General features: G+C 41.7%; 1 protein-coding gene across 1 annotated transcript in view; it reads right to left on the reverse strand.

Moving 5' to 3' along the window:
* FGF2 (fibroblast growth factor 2 (basic)) overlaps positions 1-12,677 on the reverse strand; it is a 65,885-nt gene that overhangs the window by 51,231 nt on the left and 1,977 nt on the right. The window contains exons 2-3 of the transcript XR_001412895.1: positions 9,293-11,595; positions 2,823-3,029 (exon numbers count right to left, since the gene is read on the reverse strand). The gene's annotated coding sequence lies outside the window, so the exon portion shown is untranslated. The remainder of the gene's footprint in view (positions 1-2,822; positions 3,030-9,292; positions 11,596-12,677) is intronic.

The raw sequence follows: 12,677 nt of genomic DNA on the forward strand, positions 1-12,677 counted from the left end.
AACTGCCCTGTCTCAGGACTGTATGACTGGACTAAAAGTTAGTGTTGCCACTGAGAAACTGTGTTTGTTCTGCTCTACAACATGTATTTATATGTAGATATACAAATTTATCTTATACAACTCCTCTGGAGATATTTTCGCTCTCCAGTACTAACAAATAAGGGGTTTCTGTTGTTTGTTTTTGTTTTGTTTTTAAATTTAGTCAGTGAAAGCAGTGACTCAGATTACACCTTAGAAATAAATCAGTTCACCAACTGTTATTTTTAGTCATCTCTCCAAATCTGGTTAAATATTTGGTCTCAACACAGCAGACAAAAGTTGCAAATAGCACTAAACCCCAGCCTACTGATTTGAGCTGAAATAAAAGACAGTCAGGGACCAATCTTCCCATTACTCCTAAATAAAAAACGCATGCTGTCTTTTATACTCTTGCAAGAACTAAAAAATAATCTTATTGTTTGGAGTAGCACTTGGTCCCCAAGGAAGGAATTTCTTTCCAGCTAAACAGATTTTTACTTTTTTGAATCTCTGCCAGGCAGGGAAAACAAATACAGGCCTTCCCCACTTGGTTTCCCCCTCTTCCCATGAGCTCTTTCACCATCTGTGTAAGATCATGGCCCAGCCTGTCTTTCCACCCTTCTGAAAAGGACACAAGGATTCCTCCCAAACACGTCTCATCACAGGAACACGTGGCTGCCAGAGATAGCACTGGTGAAACTGAGGTTGGATTAAACGTGGTATGAAGCTTCTCTCCAGGGGCTGTTGGGGGCTTGATATGGAGGCAGAAGTCAGAGAACTATTTTTCTTCTCCACTCAGGGAAGCACCTCTTCCCTAAAAGGCACTTGTCCCTTCCTGAACTGCACATGACACTGTCATTCCCTCCCCTCCTGCTCCCAACTGCCACAACAGGCTCTGAAGCCTGTACAGGTTTTCTGTGCACTCCCCATTTCAGCAACTGCTCTGTATGCTACTGGAGCCGCTCTGCAGGGTTTCTCTTTGTAAATCCATGCACTAACAAATTCACTGATCACTCTTCTGCATGGCCCTGCTGAACTATGCAGCTGTTGTGTACCTCCACAGCTGCTCAGGATGTTCCCTGTCGTGTCCTCTGTAGGGATTCAGTGCTTTGAGCTCAAAGGCATAAATGCAAGAGAGATGGTGAACACCGCGGTCAACACTTGGCCCATAGAGATCACACCTTAGTCAATGTGCAGGAAGCTTCACTGTGACTAGTTTACGCTGACAATGTCTTTGAATAGCAAAAGCTTGAAACTCCCTTCTAAGAAAACTGGCTTTTCAGAAGCCACCAAAGTACTCAACACTGCAGACATGACTTAACTTCATTTTGTTCCTCTGCTAAATCTTGAAATGCACGCTACGTGCCTGGAAAAAGGAGGGCTTGCAGGGGAACAAGAAGTGCAGTTGCACCTCAGACATCGCTTCCTCTGATTACACACTCCTGTATAGTTTCTGCTGTATCCTCAAGTATTGCATTTGTAAGGACTTGCAGAAGTACCTGCAGAAGGTTCCAGCTCAGGTTATGTTCTCAAGGCTTACTTAGATGCACATAACACAGTCCAGAATTTGCAAAACGTGCAGGTATGGACAGCCACAAATGCTAACTGCAGCTTTCAAAATGGAAACCACAGTAAAAATAACAAAGTTTTCAGGAATATAATGAAAACTGAATCCCAGTACTCACAGCAAACCATCACTGAAATGCAGCTAAAGAAACTACTACAGGTTTTTTTTCTAAAGTCTGAAGAAATGGATATTACTAATGGAATAAAGAGATAGGAAGTGAGAAAAAGATGGAGCAGTGTGTTATTTTCTTCCTTCCACCACTCAGGATCAAAACCAGCCTCTAGTCTGTGCACATACCCGAACTGTTCTCACTCTCCCTTCAACTGTGCTGAAATCGTCCCTGGGGACATCAGCTCTTAGAACAATGCTATCTACAAAGAATAAGCCCTTTAAGGCTGCAGATCTATTTATAGCTGGTTAACACACCACCTTGAAAGGAAAGGGTCTTGGTCCTGCGACTCTGCAATAAATGGTTAATTAATGCAGCAACGCTGGTGGGAAGTGGCAGAATTTAGTCTGTGATTTTTTGATTTTTCCAAATTCATGTCATACAAACTATGCTCAAACTACACTGGTGTGGAATTGATCTCAAAAGGGTTCCTGACGGAGAGAAAAGAATAAAACAGGAATATAACCTCTCTGCTTCAAAGTACTTGCTACAAAGTTACACTTCTACAAGTGACTTTGAGGAGAAAACTGTAGAAACAACAGTACAGATGCTCACATTCTGAAAGTTACCAAAAGCTCAAAAGTTTAGCTTAACTCCCAAGGTAAAGAATTAACACAAAGAAGCTGTACAAGGGACAGAGCAAATGTATCACTGAGTCACACTTTTGAACACCCTGTCACACCCTGATCCCTTCAAAAGTAAAAAATATCCTCTGAAGCCTGTGGTTTTGATACAAAAAAAAAAGCATTTATAGCTGGTCAGACCAGACCCGTGTTTTACTTAGCTGTAGAAAAACAACTGAACAATTGAACATCCCTGTCAGTTTGCCTTATAGAAATTGTAAAGCTTGTAGTAAGTCTCTGTTATTAAAGGATCTCCCAAAAGTGCCTGTTCCACACAGCAGTCTTGGCAACTCTGCAGGTTCCTGTAACAGCAAACACATCTTTGAAGCAGCAGCTCAGTCACATTTGAGTATGGCACTGTCATATAGCAGGGTGCTACAGAGTTTAAAAACACAAAAGATCTTTTTAAAAAATTCAGTAACAAGACGTTACATTCATTCCTTACCTGGTAGGGTTGGCAGAACTCCTCTAGATGTCCTGCTTGAGTTGATTATGGGAAACCAACCCTCTTCATTGCAGAAGGCTGCTTCTTGCTGCTGGCCTGCTGCAAGATCCCCAGTTACTTTGATCCACTACAGAAAGCCTTAGCAGGGAAACTTCTCAACGTCACTGGGCAAGACACATGCTGAGAACATTTGTTCTAAAACAAACACTGACGGGAATAAATCAAGAAGTTCAAAAGGAAATAAAGAAGTTAGGCAGCTTTCACACACAGACACCAGAGTAAGCTTGTTTCTTATTCAGTTAGATAATACTACTACTAAATCCATCCAGAGACATTTTATGGAGGCCTAGGAGTGTTTCAAGAGTACAGAAGATATAGAAAACATATTAATTATAGCTGTTAATGTCATTTTACATTGTTCAAAAATATTTTTGTGCAAGTTTGCATCAGTTTCCCAAAGTAACATAGCAAAAAGTAATTTCTAGTCTCACTACCTACAGACCTCAGTGTGTGAAAGGGGGACATGCTGGACAGGTGATGTTTTTAAGCCAGACAGAAAATCACATTATTTCCCCTGAATGAGGAGCACAGAACAGCAGGCAGATTTTTGATATGTTGAATCCTCTAAAAAACCATTCCATTCTGCTCCCCATATTTGACTCTTTCCCAGGATAAACTGGAGACAGGGCAGCCCAGAAGAGCATCCCAAATAGTCTGCTTCCATATCCTCCCACCAAGCCACTCCAAACCACCTTGGCTTGGTAAAAACCAACCCCTGCTATCCTGGATCCCAGGCTGCCTGGCTCAGGGAGATTTAGTTTTGCCTTTGCTGGAAGACACCCAGCTCCCCCTTCCCTGCCTCCCCCACTTGGGCAGGTAAAGGACAGGGCAGCTCACTCCTAGCCAGGCAAGGCAGCGGGCAGCCAGGGTGGCCGAGCCCACCAGTGGGATGGCTGGGGCGGCAAGCTGACATCTGCCCAGTAGCACATTGGGCCTGCTGTGAGCACATACGTACACACACAATGTATTCTTACTTCAGTTTTTCCACATAAGAATTAGAGAGAATGCCCAAAAGGAAGAGCGGGAATCATAGCAGAACCCATCCAAGACACAGCCCATCCCAGTTCTCCTTCCTTCGATCTTTCTTTTCTTTACCCACTGTGCTGTAGGAAGGCAAAGAAGCTAATAAATGTTCTGAAGATGCTAATGGGTCACTTTACAGTAGACATAAGCCTTGAGGAAAATCCTGTAATCAAGACTACCTTCTGCCTTTGGGATTTAAGCTAACATCTTTGCGCTGGGACAAGGAAGTCTTTTCCCCAAATACTGACAAGAAATGCAAGGAAAGCTGACAGACTTCCCACTGCACAGAGGGGAGTCAGACAGCATTTACCCTAACTCCAGAAAACTGGGCTTTGCAACACACACAACAAACCTCCTTCCAGTAACCCCTGATGTGCTACTTGCACCGTAAACTCTAGAGGAATACAGCTAGGAAAGCAACTTCAGCAGTGCAACTAAAACACACCCCACCTGTTTCTCGCTAGTGAGTGCTCTGTAGAACATTCCTACCTCTCTCGTACCTGTGGTTATGCCAACTGACATTCCAAGTAAAATCTGGCTTCAGTAAAGCTCTATTTTTATTAGGAAGTAAAGAAATATATAGGAAGTGACAGAGCGAAGGTAACAAAAACCAGAGTTAACTGAGGTTCAGCACGGACACATCTTTGTAAAGGTCAGGGGGTTATTTCATTCACCTGGCACATGCAATCCACACTGTCAGCTGCCTTGTAGCCCACCCCATCCCCCTGATGGGACACCTCACCCCTCTGGGCAGAGATGCACCTTCTACATCAATCCTCCTGCAACTGATGGGTAACTCAGGTCTACTGGTCACTTTATCCTCACGAGCACAGCTGAAAAATCTCTTGTTACTCCATAACTTTTCTCCTAGATTAGATCCCTTTCTCCATCTCCCTCCCCTAAAAAAGGGAAATGTCCTCCCAGGATGTTCAGCAGCCCTTGCCTGGGATATCCAGAGGAGGTCAGTGCAAATAAACTGTCTGGACTCTTCCAACTCTATAGAGAGCTCAGGTTTTCACCTTCAGCCTTTGCTACTCCATAACTACCCTTAGCCCCCTCAGCCTGCACTCTGTCACAGTCATTTCTTGGCCTGGGGACCATGGCCTCCTACGTTTCCTTGTTAATTTTTTTTCAGCACACCTACTAGTATGCAAACTATCAGATGCCTCTTGACAAGCGGTGATCATCAGGCTATCAGTCCTTGGAAGACCAGACTTTGCAAGCAGGCTGTGCTCTCTAGTCTAGCCCAGCTTGGGACAAGGGTCTCCTGGCTATGATTAAGTTCTCTACTACATTTCAGGAAATCATGAAGGATCAAAGAGGCCTAAAACATTGGCTTTATAAAGAAACATTAAATAAAATGCAATCAGCCCTAAACAGAAGGAGCAGTGAGCTGGGAATAATGATACTGGTATGCAAGGGAAAAATCAGGCACCTGACTAAGACAGGGTTTCAGCAGGGAGTGAGATGATGCCTACTCCTTGTGAGAATCCCTTCCCCAAAATCTCTGCTATTTCCCAACTTCCCAGGCATGTCAAATGTAAAAGCTTAGCTCTTCCATCACATCATACTCTACACAAACAGCCTCTGTGTATCCTAGGAGGAGCCTCTGCCCAGGAGAAGCTGCAATTGCCCGCAGCAGCTGTTGAAATAATGCCCTACACTGAGAGCAACGGCAGACACAGGCAGGACCTCAATCAATGTTGCCAAGAGGTTTGAGATATTTGAAGCTGAGAAAGCCACACAGGTATACTGTATTTCACATTGCAGAAGGAGGATGCCTTAAGGACAGCATGCATGTTAATCTTCTATGCATATCAAAGAAATAACTTTAAGTAATCCAGGATACATTATCTAGGTAGTTAATAAAATTTTCCATTTCATTGGCCTCTAGAAGAACAAGTGTTAAATAATCAAAATGTCTGACAGCTTTTTATAAAACCTCTGGATCACAATATTTAAAGAAATCATTATGTGCTTTTTAAAAGCCCGATTGGAAAAATTACATCATTTTGGATTTTCTCAACATTTGGTGCGTCAGCTCTCAGTGTCTAAGAACCCTATAAATAGACATTTGGACCACCTCAATACAATTCATGTATGCCGTTTTTCCATAATCCACTTAACTCTATTATTCAAATAAAGTGCAACAGGATCTTTTCTTGGAAACAAGGATTATGCAATGCTCAGTACAGGAGGTTCAAGAAAAACAGTATAAAGCCAAACGTGAGCTGCAAACACTTGCAGAGCAGCAGAGTCTCTTTGTATTTATTTATATGCTGTGCTTCCATTTCTCTCATCTAACAGCCACTAGCTCCTTTTGCCCCTTTTGATCAACCAAACACTTTCTCTCTCCTGTCTTAGTACACCAGGAGTTTGGACAAGCCCTTAAACTTCAACTGCCAACTGCATAACAATGAAAATATAATTGCAGGATGATCAAAACTTTAATGTAACTAGATCCCTGTGCTGCTAGGAACCACTCTTTCAAATTAAAATTATAAAACCCTATAGTACTGATGAGATTTTGCTAAATCCACTGAATTCAGGAGTTTGTTAGAAAACCAAAATATTTAGTTTCCGGTCAGGGATGGCTAAATACTATGATCACAGCTTTCTACACACAAAAAAATTTCCTCTCATATTTCTAAAAGGCAACTGCTATTAATGTGTTCCCTTAACCTCCTTAAGAGCCTTCCAGTGTCACATGAGTAGAACATAAAAATTAAAATACGCAACTCAGCAATAAGAACAGCAATGAGAGGAGTCTAGAGAACAAGTCATACGAGGAGAGGCTGAGGGAACTGGGCATGTTTAGTTTGGAGAAGAGGAGGCTGAGGGGAGACCTCATTGCCCTCTACAACTACCTGAAAGGAGGTTGTAGAGAGGTGGGTGTTGGCCTCTTCTCCCAAGGGAATAACGACAGGACCAGAGGAAATGGTCTGAAGTTGCAGCAGGGGAGGGTTAGATTAGATATTAGGAAGAATTACTTTACTGAGAGGGTGGTCAGGCACTGGAACAGCCTGCCCAGGGAGGTGGTAGAATCACCATCCCTAGAGGTATTTAAGAAATGTGTAAACGTGGCTCTTCAGGTCATGCTCTAGTGCCTGAGATTACTGGTTTGTGGGTGGGTGTAATGTGGTGGGGTGTTGTGTTTTGTGGGTTTTTTTTTTGTTTGGTTGGGTTTTTGTTGTTTGTTTGGGTTTTGTGTTGATTTTTTTTTAAGGTTGGACTCGATCTCAGAGGTCTCTTCCAACCATGGTGATTCTGTGATTCTGTAACTCTGAATAAAATCTTTGAAAATATACTGTATAACACCACTTTAACACATATACACACATCTATATGTATCTAAGCCATATTTGAGGATGAATTCTATTATATGTGTTTTTCTTTTCCTTATATACTGAATATATCAATTATTCTTCTAGTGTGAACCACTTGGGTAAACAGCTCCATCAGAGATACAAGTATATGATTTGATACAATACATATTTGCATAGAAGCGAGCCCCAGGATAAAATGCATTTAGATGGGTTCTTTTCCTCATGAAAATGAAGTTAGGGCTTCTGGTCAGCTCAGCATTCAAAAGTTACTTCTAAGGATCTCAATTTAATCTTATGCTTAAGGTCAATTTAGAACCTCAGTAGCCTACCCCACTTCTTTGGGAAACTCCCAGCTCTGGAGACCCACAAGCTGTAAGCAAGTCTCAAAAAGGCCTATTTTTATCAGAATGTGATGTAGGTTACATGTTACAGGGCTGAAGACCTCAAAGGAAGCAAAACAATTTGGAGAACATGAGAGAGGTAGAAAATATCAGATACTGTCAAATACCTACTGACAACTATAATGGGATATAATGCCAAAGTGCCAAAATGCAGCACGTGGGAGACATTTCAGGAACTGTCTTTCCTTTCCGTTAACTTGGGCCCTCTGGAATTAGGCACTGTGAAAAGCACAGGTAGAGGGGAAGGGCCTTCCCAGGAGGAAGGAGCATCTCCAACAGGTCACAGAGGCAAAGAACTGTGCTAAGGGCTCACTATGAGTCAGCTAGGGGACTGCCAGTGGTCACGGGGGTTTGAGGCAGCTGAGGGCTCTTCTCTGAGATGTCTTCTGCAGTGGGGAAATGTCGCAAGGAAAATAAGTCCAGAAGAAAAAACATCCACTTAAAATAATGAATAGGTAGCAGCAAAGGCTCTAACGGTAAAATCACCACTTGCTTTCCATCTGCCTTTCCACTGAACCACGACTTAAAAAACACTCTTTAGCCCACCCCAATTCTTAGCCTTCACCCCAGAAAGACTGTCTGTCACCTGCAATCGCAATGAATTAGTGCTTACACCAAGTACTGCCAGCCATTAGCATTTTAAGGAGACAGTTCCTAAAAGCAAGAATCTGCTTTAGTACCACCGTTTCCATTCTTTTTCCATTCTGTTTTCACTGGACTGGTGAGACATTTCACTTTAAGTGTGACTCAAAATCCCACATGCAGAAAAAAATATCTCCATAGTTACACACCTCTTTCTTGCAACAAAGCGCCAGTTCTCTATGGCTCTTCTTTATAATTTTAAGTGCTAAAACACAGTAAAAATGCCTTCCCTCAATCATCATGATACATTTGTTTTCAGTTTTTAGCCAACTGCTAAAACATACAACATCTTCCTCTTTGCAAGGATAACTGAAAGAGCCTAGAGGAAATAATCTAAAAATCCAACTTGCGATGTAGAAGAAAACTTTGTGTAGAGATACATCCATTTAATGCCAAAAGGGAGGATTCAGCCTGAAATTAGGTCAAAACGAGAGATATTCCAAAGGGTAGATATTTGAAAATAAGAGATATGGCCTACATAAATATGCAAAAGTAGAATATACTGATACAATGTCCTAGTATAAAATGTAACACTCATAACTTATTGCAAGTTTAACTCTTACATTTGCAATGTACAGAAATTTAGAGCAAGATATTAATTAAAAATTACATTATATATATTCTTTCATTTAACACGAGTATACCAATGTTATGTAAGAAATCTGTACCCTTCTTTAGAAGGCATAAAAAGACATCAAACAAGAATAATTTACAGAACACAAGCCCAAATACCATATACAGACAGCACACGTTCAGAACATAAGCACATCTGAGGTATCAAGCTCCTCTCCAACTAGATTCCACATGTACCCACCTGCCCAGTGCTCTTCATAACAACAAAGAAAAGAACAGCACATCTGCTCTGCTAAATAATATTAATGTAACTTTGACTGGATTAATCTATCCATACAGACAATATCATTAGTTAGAAGTGCATGGCTGGGGTTAGAGGTAAGTCCACAAGTGATTTTTGATTGTTATTTAACTCCTGTTTCTAGAAATGGGAAATTATATCTACCTTGTGACTGTCTCGCATTCTGATTTCTGTTGTTACACTCTGAAGTCGTAATCACGTCTAGATGTTTGCTTTATATGCTATGAAGAAATGTAGGTTGCACTCGGACTTCTTCCACTCATGGACTTATAAATAAAACCTGCAAGTCCTATAAAAACATAAATTCACTTGACACATGTGAGTTCAATAGCTGATTCCTTTGGGGACCTGTGATAATTTCGGCATCTGTTTGAAGCACTAGCAGCACCAAGTCTAGAGCTCTCCGCCATGCCTCTGTCTTGGCTGCAACGTTATCGTAAACCTTTAAATCCTCTCCATAGTCAGCAAGGGTACCAGAACTACCTCTGAGCAGATTGCCTCTTCTAAACTCTTTCAATATATATGCTGAGGGAGAGCCACACTCAGCTGCTTTTTTGAGGTGATGATCAACTGAGGTACACGCTTCCAACTCTGATGCAGCTTTTGCCATGTTATACATAACCACTGAAATATACTGCTTCCAGCCGCTCGCTAACGCTTGGAGCACAACTGATTTATACTCTGTCGCAGATGCTGTCAGCCAAGGATTGTGAAACTCTTTAACAGCATTTTTATTTGCTGGCTGTAAAGGCTTTTCTGCAAGCATCTGAATGTGACTAAGGCACAAGAGCTCCACTGCTCCACCACCAAGAAAAACCTTCTTGTCATTTACGGCATGATGGAGTCGATACGCTGAAGTCCAGAACTGGTCTTCAATGAGTTGCATCTTTGAAGGTACAGTAGTGGTAAGCACGGCCGTGAGCAGAGGCATTCCTTGCGCTTTTATCCTGACTGGCACAAGCTCACCCAGGTCCACTGCACGCCCATCGCAGGCCTTCCACAGCCCCACCTGGGCCCCACTCCCCACATAAGAAGCATTCAGCTGGGTGAGGTATGTCACCGACTGGGCACTGGTGACCTCCCCAAAGGCACACAGCACATCCCGAGTCACAGAACCAATTACCAATATACTGTTTGCTATGCATCTTTCCATTAAGTTTTCACACACATTTCCTTTGACCAAAACCAAGTTCACTTCAAAACTAATCAGAATCTCTAACATCCTGCTTAACCACAAGTCTCCTGCTCTGCCTTCCAGCAGGCTGGGATGCTCCAATATGGTCCTTACATTACACGGTCTACTAAAACCTAAGTGACGATATTGCTCAGTTAGGTCACCATCCATTAGCAGAATCCGAAGGAGTTTGTCTTCAAAGCGTTTGATAACTGTGGCTTGTTCTGGTGACACAAGCGTGACAAAGCCAGGGGAGATACAAGCATAGCTTTCAGGCAGGCCCAGTAAACAGCATGTTACAATTTCTGCAATATTAAACTGGGAAGAAATACTGCATTCTGCCTTCTCCTGTTGATGTGCAACAATGCTTTGCAGCAGTTTCACACTAGTCTGATTTCCATGGCTCAGAGCCATCACCAGGTGTTCTAAACCATAACATTCACATGGATCCACTGCCGGTCCTGAGTGGCATCCCTGAAAATTACCTTGCCGACTTGAAAAATGGCTTTTTCCTAAAGCGCTGAAGTATCTGCTGTGAGTTAACTTTTGTTTGTTACAGCTGGATGTGATAACACCACTGCCAGAGATCTTGGGTGTACTTTTCTCACCCGCTGGTTTGACAAGAGAAGCTATTTCATCAAAGCCAGCCAAAGGTGAAAGCAGGCGCTTGTTACAATTAGAAACACCTTCCTGATGGGAACAAGAATTTCTTGGAATTGCTTCTTCTGGTGCAGAAATATCTTTCTGAACGTACAGGAAAATCTCAGGATTTAGAAGACTGTCACATCCAATTTGGCAAGTTGTATTTTTAAAAGCATTTGGCCTAACACTGCAAGAACACAGCTCTTTATTTGCATCATGTATTGATATTTGAAGACACTGGACTCTCTCACAGCAAGAGTTCAACCCCTCAGACATCACAGATACTATTGCTGAAACAGGAACATTCTGCTGGAGACATTCCAGTACGGCATTGCTCCATGCACCAACGAGAAACAACAGGGTACTCATCCCAGTCCCAAACTCCTTGTTTTGTGCCTGAATGGTTTCATTAAGAAGCTGTCCGGCAGCACAAGTTAAATCCAAACTTTCAATCAGTCTAACTGCAGAACAAATCAATGTGCTTTGGTTGGTGCTTTCATCCACAATGAATTTACACGATCTCATTGGCCCCAATAACGTTCTTCCAGCTAACGCCAAGGATGAGAGCTGCTGAAGTCCAATATGTCTTCTTGCATTGACATCCCTGAAAGCCATGGGCAGCAGGCAGCATCTGTGAACAGAACACAAGACTTATTGTCCCATCCTCACAGCACTTCAGAGCATATATCACCAAAAATTAAATTAACAGTCTAACACTGAACACAGTTCTCCCACACGGCTCTTTATAAAACAGTGCTTCAGTCTGAGTACATATTATGAGACATTGATGCGCAGAGTTGCTGAAATGGTGCATTGCTAAAATACCATGGAATTTTTTCTTGCTGGCAGATAGTACAGTGCTGTTAATTCCAGTGGTTTCTTAAACAAGAAACAGTACAGATTCCATAAAACTACCATTTCTCCCCAGATCTGCTATCTGGAATTTCAGTTATTTGCCTTACTTAGGGCAAAAGTTCATTAGGGTAGAATGGACAATTATGTGCAAAACCAAAGTGCTCTGTACAGATCCATCTTAGTACCAATAGTTACGCAACTGACTTTAACCTTCAAATCTGGAAAAACATAATCAAATTTATTTTACTGCAATTCTATTTATTCCATATAGCACACATCAATATTTCATTAAACATGCATGAAAAGAAATGCCACTTCTTCGTACCTCATAAAGCAAACAGCCAACACTTTAAAGTTTTGATCTACTAGTCAGTTTTAACATACCAAAAATAAATCATCTTCTTTCCCTTGAAATCCCTTCCACACCACACTGCTGTGGCAGACCACATGGACTGAACTAAAGCTTCCTTTTTTTTTTTTTTCCCTTTTTTGAATGAAAAAGTATACACACCAAGAATTAAGAAGCCTTAGCTCATATACCTTTTATGCTCAGATTCAAATAATTTATTTCATCTCCCTAAAGGTCCCTTTGCATAGACATTCCAAATCCAAAAAACCTCATTTTCCACCCCACTCAGTCAAACTCCACCTGAATATTAACTCAAATGAAGACAAAGAGCAAATTTAAGAAGCAGAGTAGGCAGTCAGAAATAGCCCTTATATGCTGACAGACCTGAAGTTCTAGTCTAGCCCAAACTGGCAAGAGAATTTCCTTTCAATTACTAGGTACATCTTGAAGTACCAAAAGAATCATTAACCAGGAAATTATTTTGGTCTATAGTTACCCATAATCAACAA

The sequence above is a fragment of the Calidris pugnax genome, unplaced genomic scaffold (genome assembly GCF_001431845.1).
Source record: "Calidris pugnax isolate Ruff unplaced genomic scaffold, ASM143184v1 scaffold42, whole genome shotgun sequence".
Lineage (NCBI taxonomy): Eukaryota > Metazoa > Chordata > Aves > Charadriiformes > Scolopacidae > Calidris > Calidris pugnax.